The sequence below is a fragment of the Aquarana catesbeiana genome, linkage group LG03 (genome assembly GCF_042186555.1).
Source record: "Aquarana catesbeiana isolate 2022-GZ linkage group LG03, ASM4218655v1, whole genome shotgun sequence".
NCBI lineage: Eukaryota > Metazoa > Chordata > Amphibia > Anura > Ranidae > Aquarana > Aquarana catesbeiana.
Window position 1 is genome coordinate 737953445 of NC_133326.1, and position 12580 is coordinate 737966024.

A 12580-nucleotide genomic window follows, 5' to 3' on the forward strand; every position below is an offset into this window, starting at 1 on the left:
ACCTGGGTTACTACAGGCTACTTTTATCCCTCTTGCGACCGTGGGATGCAACCAATGGGAAAGAGCTATTTGTTCAATTGAGAAACTTATACTGTTGCTCTCTCTGAGGGTAACTTTATTGTATTTTTTCAGAGATTCAGAACTGCTTCCCGATAGTCTCTAGACGATGGCTCCTCCTGACTCGATCAGAGTCTGTACTAGGACTCTTTTCCCAGAACCTGGAAGTCTTTGTGCCAGTCTGTTGCTCAAACAAGGCTCACCAGAAGTCCTTGCTACAGCAAGTTGGCCCCTACTGGACCCAATGTCCCGGTGAATGCCCGTGGAGTTGCGAGTTTGTGGAAAGGTCACAGTCTGCCTGATGAACTCGTAGTGAACTCTAACGGCCAAGCAAAGGTACTTGCCAAAACATGGGCATCTCAAAGTGTGTATACAGTATACACACACCCTCAAATACACACTTGTGAATGACCAGAGCATACAGGGTATACAAGGTAATAACGACATATAATCACACACAAAGGTTGGACTATATCGACTTGTGTCTATCCTCAACCTCACCCACTATGCAACCATGCAACTTGCTAGGTCCAAAGACCATCTACAGTCTTAGCCTAGATTTCCACTATTGCAAACTAAAAATTGTGCGATTTTATGGCGATTTCTATGCGACTTCAATCAATGCCTGCGTATTCTTGATGTCCATGGTCCCAAGTACATCACAGTGGGATCAAAAGTAGTGTAGGGACTATTTTGAAGTTGCTGTGACTTGGAGTTGCACCACTATAAACAATACTTCTTGAAAATCATGGGGTATGATTTGTGGAGGTCAAGCCTTAATGACGGCTGGAGAGATTAATCGCAATGATGGCCTATGCAATTTTGGATCCTCATCCTTCTGCTTGTTATTCAAGTCTTACTTTTGACTAACGTCAATGTAGTCCAACCCTTGTGCTCTAATGCGTCATGGAGGGAATGCAATGAATTGGCAGAGAGGAATGAAAATTCCATCGGTTTCCTTAATGCACAGGACCCACGGATCTTAAGCTCAAATTTACATATAACTGTCAGCTGACCCTACTGGGCGGCTTGGGTTTAGGCAAATAAAGATGATAATTGATTATTTATTTTCTGCTATAGTTCTCCTAGGTTTAGCCTGTCATTCAATCTTTGTTACTTTGCCTTTTGGCTATCCTCTGGTCATTGGCGATTAACATAAGGGATTAATCCTCCTTCTAGATATCACCAGATCCGACTTGAACAGTCACCACTCTGACTTAAAGCGGCATGTGTTTACTTGTGGGATGCGCCATAAGGGTTCAGTCTGGCTACCGAAGTGAGCTCAGTCGCAGGTCACAAAACACTACTTGACAGAAGTATGAACCTTCTTCATCTCTGGTTCTATTTTCTGTCCCAGGGTCTCTGCAAAGGATATTGTTTCTTCTGTTGGAAGAATGGCACCTTTAGTTAATCTGATGAAGCCTTTGAGGCAGATGTACCCTTTAAGTGACTTTTTGAATAGCTTAGTACCTGAGCTCCACACAGTCAGTTTGGACGGGGTTAAAGTATCCATCTTTGCTTCTGATATGCCAACTTGCCATAGCAATTTCCCAGAAGCAAGTTAAGGCTGACCCCTCTGGCCAGTCCAATAAAGACTCCCTGGTCAAATGCTTCTGAGGTAGAGGTTGCCTTTCAATAAACACAGTTGTTTGATTAGGCTTGGTATGGAACCATTAGTGACTGTAGGCTTTCTCAGTCTCTGCCTATTTGTCACTGCTTCTGGCCTGCAACTTTGTTTTTCATTTTGGCCGACGCACCAGTTACCACCAGACCACTATAATTACTGTAGAGATTTTTTGATCTGCCTCTTCTGGCAGTTAAATACATAGTGGTTCTCTCAGGGCTGCAAAGGGCCTGTCCCTTGTGGCAGAAGCAGGTTGACTGGTGTTGGTGTTTAGGGCTGGAGAGATTACACTCATTATGCCCATAATGTGCACTCTTTTAGGATATAGCATATACCTATCTGCCCTCACCTTTTAGTTAAAGTTGCTGGTCTCTAGGAAGGCTGATCGCTACTGGTTCACAGATGAGCTGAAAGCCTGGAGTCATGTGTGGGAGTATTTGCCATAAGTAGTAACCACTACAAACCACATATCCCTCTGTGGGGGTACCCCAAATAACACAAGCAATTACACATTGCTAACAGGTAAGTACTTATTAAATGTGACTAAACAGATCCTGACTTTTATTTTAGCACCAAGGTCAGCATGTTAATGCATAGAAATAAACACATAACAGTCATTCATACTGTAGAGTTAATGTAATCACAGGTAAGCAGCACAAGTTAATAGTCATCTGACAATTAGCACTAGTAGGTTAACCTACCTTAGACCTACCTAGACATATGTACCGCCAAGGATCATACCACAACCAAGCGTCAATACACAGTAAGGCCAGTCTGCAGGACCAGGCCCTGCATTAATAGGAAAGGGCTCATATCACCTCTTATCAGTCTAAGCATTAGCAATAATGTAGACACAGCCTTCAACCTGTGAAACTTTAGTAAACAGAGTGGCTCTATAGACAGCCAGTAAGGTTCGCATGTGTGATATATGCTTTTCAGAAATGCAAACTAACAGCATACCTGCAGACAATAAGTCAAGATTGTAGGGACAGGCTTTACTTCGTTAATAGGAAGGCTTCAGCCCAGCACAGCACACCTGCTATCAGCATAGCAGTATTGCAGACACAAACCACAACCTTTCCGAGATGAAAGCTTAACAACATACTTGCAGCAGTAACTGAATATTATTGATTTGTGCACCAAGTGATGTAAGGAGCAATCCCTAGAGACTAGATACCTGCACCCCTCTCCAGGATCCTTGTGGGGTGAGGTCTCCCCCATATAGGCATTTACAGTGAGGAGCTTCATCACAGGAGAAGCTCGAACCTGTGCGGCTCGGTCAGAAGTGTCTGACAGGTGAGGGAGAAATTAAAAATCCTGCTCTTTCAGCAGCAGCATAACCGTCTGTTAGCAGTGAGGAAAAAAAGAGAATACTGGAGGTAGAGAGGAGACCTAATCTTATAGTATAACCGGCCCTGTGATAGGGCAGGGGGCGGAGCCTACCCATACGTATATGCTGTCATGCTGTGTCAGGAAAGGAGATATTTGCAAAAAGACAGGCACCACTGTCTATGGCGCACTGAGCACTGGCGCACTGAGCACCTTTTCTGGCCTGCCAGGATGCTTGTTTGGATAAGGGCCTGGTATGGATATTGGTGGGGACCCCACACTTTTTTTTTGGTGTGGGGTTTCCCTTAAAATCTATACCAGACCCAAAAGGCCCGGTATGGACTTTGGGGGGACCCCATGCTGTTTTTTTCTCAATTCTGTATATACTGTACACTGACTGCAATGTATTATATACTGTACACTGACTGCACTGTGTATATATATATATGACAATACAATACACAATACACATAAAACACACAACACACAAAAGTCATTGAAAGTCAATGAAGAATAAAAAAAATGCGTGGGGGGGTCCCCCAAAATTCCATTACCAGGCCCTTCAGGTCTGGTATGGCTTTTAAGGGGAACTCCGAGCCAAAATTTTTTAAAAATTTAATGGGGTTCCCCCGTAAATCCACACCAGACCCTTATCCAAGCACGCAACCTGGCAGTCCGCAGGAAAAGAGGGGGGATGAGAGAGCACACCCCCTCCTGAACCATACCAGGCCACATGCCCTCAACAGGATTCCCGTTGCATCAGAGGGGGGCGTGGTCACCCGTACACATCACTGGAAAACCTTGGCATTTCCCCTTTGCAGAGGGGGACGGAACATGTGGCGGGTTGCCCCCCGCCCTCAGCTACATAAGAGCTGTCAAGCTGGCACTGCGTCATTGGCTGGGTGCCTTCGGTGGAGGCAGGATCCTGTGCGTATTCCTCGCTGGAGTCGCTGGAGATCATCCATCACTGGAGATCGAAAATTGGATTACATCACTGGAATCTCTTTTTTATTTTTTATTTTTTCATTTTTAATAAAGGACTTGTCCCAAGCCATCTCCTGTGGTTTTTTAACATTTTGACACTTTCTTTTTGTGAAATGGTAGTGGTACAATGTACCCCTCACCAATTCACATGGGGGGGCGGGATCTGGGTGTCCCCTTTGACATCCCCCCCATGTTGAGGGCATGTGGCCTGGTACGGTTCAGGAGGGGGGGCGCTCTCTCGTCGTCCCCCCCCCCTTTTCCTGCAGGCCTGCCAGGTTGCGTGCTCGGATAAGGGTCTGGTGTGGATTTTTGGGGGAATTAGATAAAAATGAAATGTAGGTGTGTTGCTGTTCTAATTTAAAACAAGAAACTTATTGTGGTGAACCCTTTGTGTTACACCCTCTGCAGTTTAAGGGAACTTGAGGTGGGTGTGTGAGAAATTTAATCAACACAGTACAAAAAAATACAGAAAATATCAAAATATATATAAATTATTCTTCAGCAAAAAGCAGCAATATTCCTGTGTTATACCCTCTGCAAAGTGTGGATAGGTTAACCCCTAATGCAAGAGGAATTCATATATGAGTAGAAGAATACTAAAATGGGTGAAGGAAAACAGCAAAGATTAATCCTATTGTTTATCGGTGCTACACCCTCTGCATATATTCAGTGCAGGTACTGTGAACTAGTGTGAATGTGTGATCCTATCTAAATAAAAATAAATTATTGTGCTGAAAAATTAATTGTATCCAAATACTAAAAATTCCAAAATGTGTTACACCCTCTGTGCTCGGTTTCTCAAATGATGTAAGCATGCCGGTATGTAAAAAGAAACAAAATATGTATTAAAATATCTATGGGCTAAAAGTGTTCTTATAATGAGATCAAATAAATAATGGTGGTAACCACTGTGGTTTGAAATATTTGAGGTGTGTTGCACCCTCTGGTGATTTTTTTAAACAAAAATAATTATGTGCAATGTATGATATATAACACAAAATAATAAATAACGCATATACTAATACAAATAGCTTGAAACAAATACACAAAAGAAAGTGACCAGTGCTCAAAAAGTGTCCAGTGCTTGCTAATAAACTGTATATAAATCCAAAGTGACTTGTGCTCATAAAACGTCCAGTGCTTCAAAGTGGATGATATTTTTGAAAAACGTCTTATTTAGGTGACAGCTGGTGATCCTTATTTGTGCTCTTATTGTGAATGCACTCACCAAAAAGCCTCACCCCCCCAGGGGTACTGCGCGGTCACAGTATCTGCCACTGTGTAGCAGTCCTTGATAGCCCTGGACTTCACTTTTGGTGTTGTTAGAGACGTTATTTATTCATCATTTATGGGAGAAAAGGGATGCCCATAGCGTAAATCCATATTTGTAATATATTTATTTATTAGGATAAGAAATATACTCACATTTTGTACAAATATTAAAAGTGTGTAAACATGGGTGAATGAATGCCATCAGAATCCTATTTTTCGCTTGACCGGAAGTGACGCGAAGACGTTCGTAATCCCTCCCTACGCGTTTCGTCATCAAACGTCAACAGGAGCGTCCATCTTGTTTTAACTTAATTAAACTTATGGTTAATATTGTGTGTATGCCAGCAGAATAATATGTTCAGAACGGTAGCATGCAGTGACCCCTAATTAAAGTATAATGTGGGGACACAAATCGGAGTTTCGATCAACCACGGATTATTACTGTATGTATATATATATATATATATATATATATACACACATTCACAGGAACCATAAAGAAGGTAATGGAAATTCCGTCTTACTTCTGGTCCTGTGCACCATAGCAACTTACTTTAAAAAAAGGTCTTTAACATTGGAACAAATGTGGCTGTTAAATTTATACATAGACGTTGTCTACAATATCCCTATCATACAACATCATGTTCATTTGAATATTGTAGTCTTCGGTCTCCATTATCTTAACCAAAATGGCCACCACTACCACAAATTTGTGCGTAGGTGCACTGGAAACATTGCATGCTACATAAGGACGGGATAAAAAACACAACAACAGATAGCAGCGCAGGTTACAATATGGAACATGTAAACACCATGCAAGTCATCAAATAGTCCTTTTGAGCAAATTGCAGCTCCTTGTGAGAATATACAGTCTGTTAGCAGGGCAGCCTTGTGGGGGGAGGTGAAGCCACTCCAATATGTAAAAAAGAAAAGACAGCAACAGGCGCCTCTTAGTAGGATTGTAACATTGAATGGCAAGTTAGCATTAAAAACACTCACATGTAACAACATGATTGTCCAGCGCAGGGGATTCCAGTAAAAGCCATGGGTGATGTCTGCAGTCTTAGGAGAAAAAAGCCTTGTTCCTCTATGTTGTCGACTAGTCTGTCTGCAGCAGGCTTCCAGGATTCAGTCACAATCCAGAATGAGGCTTGCAGCGCAGCCAGCCAGTCATATGGAGGGCTGGAGTGCAGAGTTCACAGTATGGACTGTACTGCCATAAAGCAACGCATTTCAGAGCATGCGCAGTGGGGCGCGCGCCTTTCTCAGGCTAAAGTGATTGGGTCATGTGCGGCACGCTCCACTGCTCCAATGTTGCTGTCTTTTTTCTTTTTTACATATTGGAGTGGCTTCACCTCCCCCCACAAGGCTGCCTTGCTAACAGACTGTATGTATGGCAGTAATTCCGCGCTTAGGAAGAGAAGGGACTGCTGCCCCCCTACAAATGAATATCACCAAAGTGATATCCAAAAAATGGGTAATGATCTAAACAGGGGTGTTGGCGCTGTCCGGCTATATGCACATAAAAGGTATATAAAAAACTACTCAAATAAATAAAGCAGAAGTACTTGTGAAAGAGGTGATGCGTGTAAACAATACGTGACAGGGCTAGGGTGTATTAAATGCAAACAATACCCTAGGCAGATAATAATACTAATAAAGTGCTGCGTGCTCCTAAAAGTGAAAAAATGAAAAATGTGCCTTAGTCCCAATTAATCAAATGTCCATATGTGTGTAAAAGAATATACCACTAATGCAAAGTGTGTAAAATACAACCAGTCTCCCTGGCATAAAAATGCAGTAAAGTGCAAAGTGCTCCTGAACAAATGTGTCTTAATCTCAATGCATCAAATACCATAAAAATAAATAAAAATAAAAAATAAATAAATAAAAAATGTACCCGCAGGTGAATAAACAATAGTGGCAATCAAAACAGAAATTTTGCAAATCAAGCACACAATGGAAAAAATAATAATTTAGAAGATATCCCCAACAAGTGTGCATAAAAATATATAGAAAGGTATGTAAATGTCCAAAGTTCAAAATCCCAAAAAATGTGTCCTTATAGTGAAAAAACAGTGATCTCAGCTTTAACTGATGTAGTCCCCGTCCTCCACCGCACACCCACTCGTGCTTGCACTCACCGGACTACCTCACCCCTGCAGGGGTAAAGGCATATGTGGAAAAATCCCACGATGGCGAATCCAGGGGGGGGGGGGGGTTTCCTCCGTTGAAGGGTGTTATGTCCTTAGTAATATCCCCAGTAACGAACATCCATGTAAAGTGAGGAAGAAGGAAACTTCATAGCGTAACTCCACAAAAATTATATGAATTTTATTGATAAAAGTCCATGACAAACGTGCTATCAGCTGTAATGTCTGTCAACCGGCTCTCTACTGTGTTGTCCCCCGTGTAACCGACAGGAATCTGACAGATTGGTGTCAGATTCCTGTCGGTTACACGGGGGACAACACAGTAGAGAGCCGGTTGACAGACATTACAGCTGATAGCACGTTTGTCATGGACTTTTATCAATAAAATTCATATAATTTTTGTGGAGTTACGCTATGAAGTTTCCTTCTTCCTCACTTTACATGGATGTTCGTTACTGGGGATATTACTAAGGACATAACACCCTTCAACGGAGGAAACCCCCCCCCCCCCCTGGATTCGCCATCGTGGGATTTTTCCACATATGCCTTTACCCCTGCAGGGGTGAGGTAGTCCGGTGAGTGCAAGCACGAGTGGGTGTGCGGTGGAGGACGGGGACTACATCAGTTAAAGCTGAGATCACTGTTTTTTCACTATAAGGACACATTTTTTGGGATTTTGAACTTTGGACATTTACATACCTTTCTATATATTTTTATGCACACTTGTTGGGGATATCTTCTAAATTATTATTTTTTCCATTGTGTGCTTGATTTGCAAAATTTCTGTTTTGATTGCCACTATTGTTTATTCACCTGCGGGTACATTTTTTATTTATTTATTTTTTATTTTTATTTATTTTTATGGTATTTGATGCATTGAGATTAAGACACATTTGTTCAGGAGCACTTTGCACTTTACTGCATTTTTATGCCAGGGAGACTGGTTGTATTTTACACACTTTGCATTAGTGGTATATTCTTTTACACACATATGGACATTTGATTAATTGGGACTAAGGCACATTTTTCATTTTTTCACTTTTAGGAGCACGCAGCACTTTATTAGTATTATTATCTGCCTAGGGTATTGTTTGCATTTAATACACCCTAACAGACTGTATATTCTCACAAGGAGCTGCAATTTGCTCAAAAGGACTATTTGATGACTTGCATGGTGTTTACATGTTCCATATTGTAACCTGCGCTGCTATCTGTTGTGTTTTTTATCCCGTCCAGTCATAATCCGTGGTTGATCGAAACTCCGATTTGTGTCCCCGCATTATACTTTAATTAGGGGTCACCGCATGCTATCGTTCTGAACATATTATTCTGCTGGCATACACACAACATTAACCATAAGTTTAATTAAGTTAAAACAAGATGGATGCTCCTGTTGACGTTTGATGAGGAAACGCGTAGGGAGGGATTATGAACGTCTTCACGTTCACGTTCACGTTCACTTCCGGTCAAGCGAAAATAGGATTCTGATGCCATTCATTCACCCATGTTTACACTCTTTTAATATTTGTACAAAATGTGAGTATATTTCTTATCTTTATACTGTTACCGCGCAGTACCCCTGGGGGGGTGAGGCTTTTTGGTGAGTGCATTCACAATAAGAGCACAAATAACGATCACCAGCTGTCACCTAAATAAGAAGTTTTTCAAAAATATCATCCACTTTGAAGCACTGGACGTTTTATGAGCACAAGTCACTTTGGTTTTATATACAGTTTATTAGCAAGCACTGGACACTTTTTGAGCACTGGTCACTTTCTTTTGTGTATTTGTTTCAAGCTATTTGTATTAGTATATGCGTTATTTATTATTTTGTGTTGTATATCATACATTGCACATAATTATTTTTGTTTAAAAAATTCGCCAGAGGGTGCAACACACCTCAAATATTTCAAACCACAGTGGTTAGCACCATTATTTATTTGGTCTCATTATAAGAACACTTTTAGCCCATAGATATTTTAATAACATATTTTGTTTCTTTTTACATACCGGCGTGCTAACATCATTTGAGAAACCGAGTACAGAGGGTGTAACACATTTTGGAATTTTTAGTATTTGGATAAAATTAATTTTTCAGCACAATAATTTATTTTTATTTAGACAGGATCATGCATGCACACTAGTTCACAGTACCTGCACTTAATATATGCAGAGGGTGTAGCACCGATAAACAATAGGAATAATCTTTGCTGTTTTCCTTCACCCATTTTAGTATTCTTCTACTCATATATGAATTCCTCTTGCATTAGGGGTTAACCTACACGCGGTTTTACCCATACATTGTTCGATTTTTGGGGGAACCCCTCACCATTTTTTTTTTATTTTGGCGCAGAGTTCCCCTTAAAATCCATACCAGACCTGAAGGGACTGGCTGGGACAGACTGTTCTAAACACGGGAAACATGCGCCCCTTTACAGACATACTATAGACACCCCCAGGTATGAAATTTAAAGGGATATTACGCTTTTATTGTTTGACTTTAAGCATTAGTAAAATCACTGCTCCTGAAAAAACGGCCGTTTTTAAAACTTTTTTTTGCATTGATCCATGTCCCCTGGGGCAGGACCCAGGTCCCCAAACACTTTTTATGACAATAACTTGCATATAAGCCTTTAAAATTAGCACTTTTGATTATTCATGTTCATGTCCCATAGACTTTAATGGTGTTCGCGTGTTCAAATGAATTTTTTGCCTTTTCGCATGTTCTGGATGCAAACCGAACCGGGGGTGTGCGGCTCATACCTAATACATATATATACTAGACCAGTGTTTCTCAACCTTTTATGGCGAAGTACCCCTGCAAGTCTAAAAAAAAATCCTAAGTACCTCCCGTCTTGAGAAAGTGTTGGCCACTAATAAGCAGCACTGATTAAGCTGCACTGATAGGAGGCACTGATGAGGCTGCACTGATAGGAGAAACTGATAGGCTGCACTAATACTATGCACTGATGGCTGCACTGATAGGAGGCACTGATGGCTGCACTGATAGGAGGCACTGAAAGAAGGCACTGATGTGAGGCACTGATGGCTGCACTGATAGGAGGCACTGATAGGTTGCACTGATGGCTGCACTGATAGGAGGCACTGAAAGAAGGCACTGATGGGAGGCACTGATGGCTGCATTGATAGGAGGCACTGATAGGAGGCACTGATAGGAGGCACTGATGGCTGCACTTATAGGAGGCACCGATGGCTGCACTGATAGGAGGCACTGATAGGAGGCACTGGTGGCTGCACTGATATGCTGCACTGATGGGAGACACTGATAGGAGGCACTGATAGGCTGCACTGATAGGAGGCACTGATAGGCTGCACTGATAGGAGGCACTGATAGGCTGCACTGATAGGAGGCACTGATGGCTGCACTGATAGGAGGCACTAATGGCTGCACTGATAGGAGGCACTGATAGGCTTCACTGATAGGAGGCACTGATATAAAGAACTGGGCGTACCCCCTGCCCTTGGTTGAGAAACCCTGTACTAGACTGCCTGCAATGTGTATATATAGTCTACACTGATTGCACTGTATATATAGTCTACACTCAATGCAGTGTGTGTGTATATGTGTGTGATGTCCGAGTTGAATTTGCTCTTTGATTCGAACATAAGGACCATCCCTAGTTTAAAGAATGTTTTAGTTAATATTTTATGGTTCTCTACCTCTAATCTCAAAGCAGGAAAATGAAAGAAAGCCCGGAGCAGAAGTAATAAAATGCAATGGGCGCAGGGCGGGCATGACAGTGTTAACAGGGATAGCATAATAAGGAGAGTTGTTGTTAAAGAGGCTGGGATTGGTTGGATGGAAGGAAGAGGTGGAGCAGAGTTAGTTTGCAAGGGGAGGGATCCCTCCCCAGCTCAGTTTGCGAGGAGGAACGAGCTTAGCTGGAAGCATGGCAGCAGTGGAGCAGTTATTTGCTAGGCTGAAGGCTGAGGGACAGGGATGGCTTGAGGAGAGACTGTCAGCAGCGCTGGGTGAGGCTTACCCTGCAGCCACTTCAGTGGGTAATGATGCGGTGCGAGGCCGGCGTTCTCGGCCGCCAGCTCGCTTCTCCCCAGACCCCCCTCTCCCCCTCCCTCCCAGAGCAAGTAGGCAGCATGTCCGTGCGGGTCAACCGTTATCAGGGCTGCCCGCGAAGCGCTCAGCAGCACATGTAGTGCGGGGGAAGGGGCGGCAGTCGCAGACAGGCCCAGGGGTGAGAGGAGACAGCGCCAGCAGCTCCAGGGTGGATGCTGGGCCTACAAGTGAGAAGACAGTGTGCTCGGCCGCTGGCTCTGCTGCGGCGGGGGCGGGGCTTCGGCGGGGGACAGAATCAGAGACGGCAGCCAGGCACCCCAGATCAGCGGCAGGTGGGCCCCCTTTGTCAGAGGTGAGGAAGATAGTTGCTGGCAGTGGCCTTGTGCGGCACTGCGAAACAAAAGACAGTGGGCACAGAAAAGCAACGCACAAGTCAGTGGGTGGATCGAGAGCCGGGAGGAGGAGCTTGGAAAATCGCGGATCTCCAGCATCCAGGGACGCTTCCGCTGGAGGGCTGTCGGCAAGTGACAAAGAGATGGCGGTGGACTGGTCTGAAGGAGAGCTGTCGCAGTCGGACGATGATGGGCAGCGCGGAGGTCCGACGGTGGTGGAGACAGGACGGTCGGCAGGAGGGACCCCTTCCAGGCATCCCGGTGAGTCGAGATGTAACAATGCATGTGTAGGGGATGTTAATGGGGGGGAGTGGGATGAGCAATGGTGGGGGACATGTTTCAGCGGGGCGGTCGGCTGCGACCATGCCTCTAGCTCCGGCCGCATTGGTCGCAGACCGCGCTACAGCGGATGCTGGGTTGCAGGCATTTTTAGCGGGTTTGAAAGAGTTAGTGCATAGGTTTGAACCGGGGTCGGGTGGTACGCAGTCACCGGCAGCAGCATGGGTGGCTCCTGGGGTCGGGGAGGGGGCGGCAAAAGGGGCGGCAATGGTCATGGGGACTTCACAAGGGCCTGCTACAGAGGCGGCGGCACCCGCGACTGAGGTTGCTGTGGCGGCTGATAAGGAAGTAGCATCTACGACGCCGGAGGGATCTTCGGGGGAGGGTACTAAAAAACAGGACTTAGTAAGGTTGGCGGATGCTGCAAAATGCAAAGTTTATGTGTGTTTCGAGG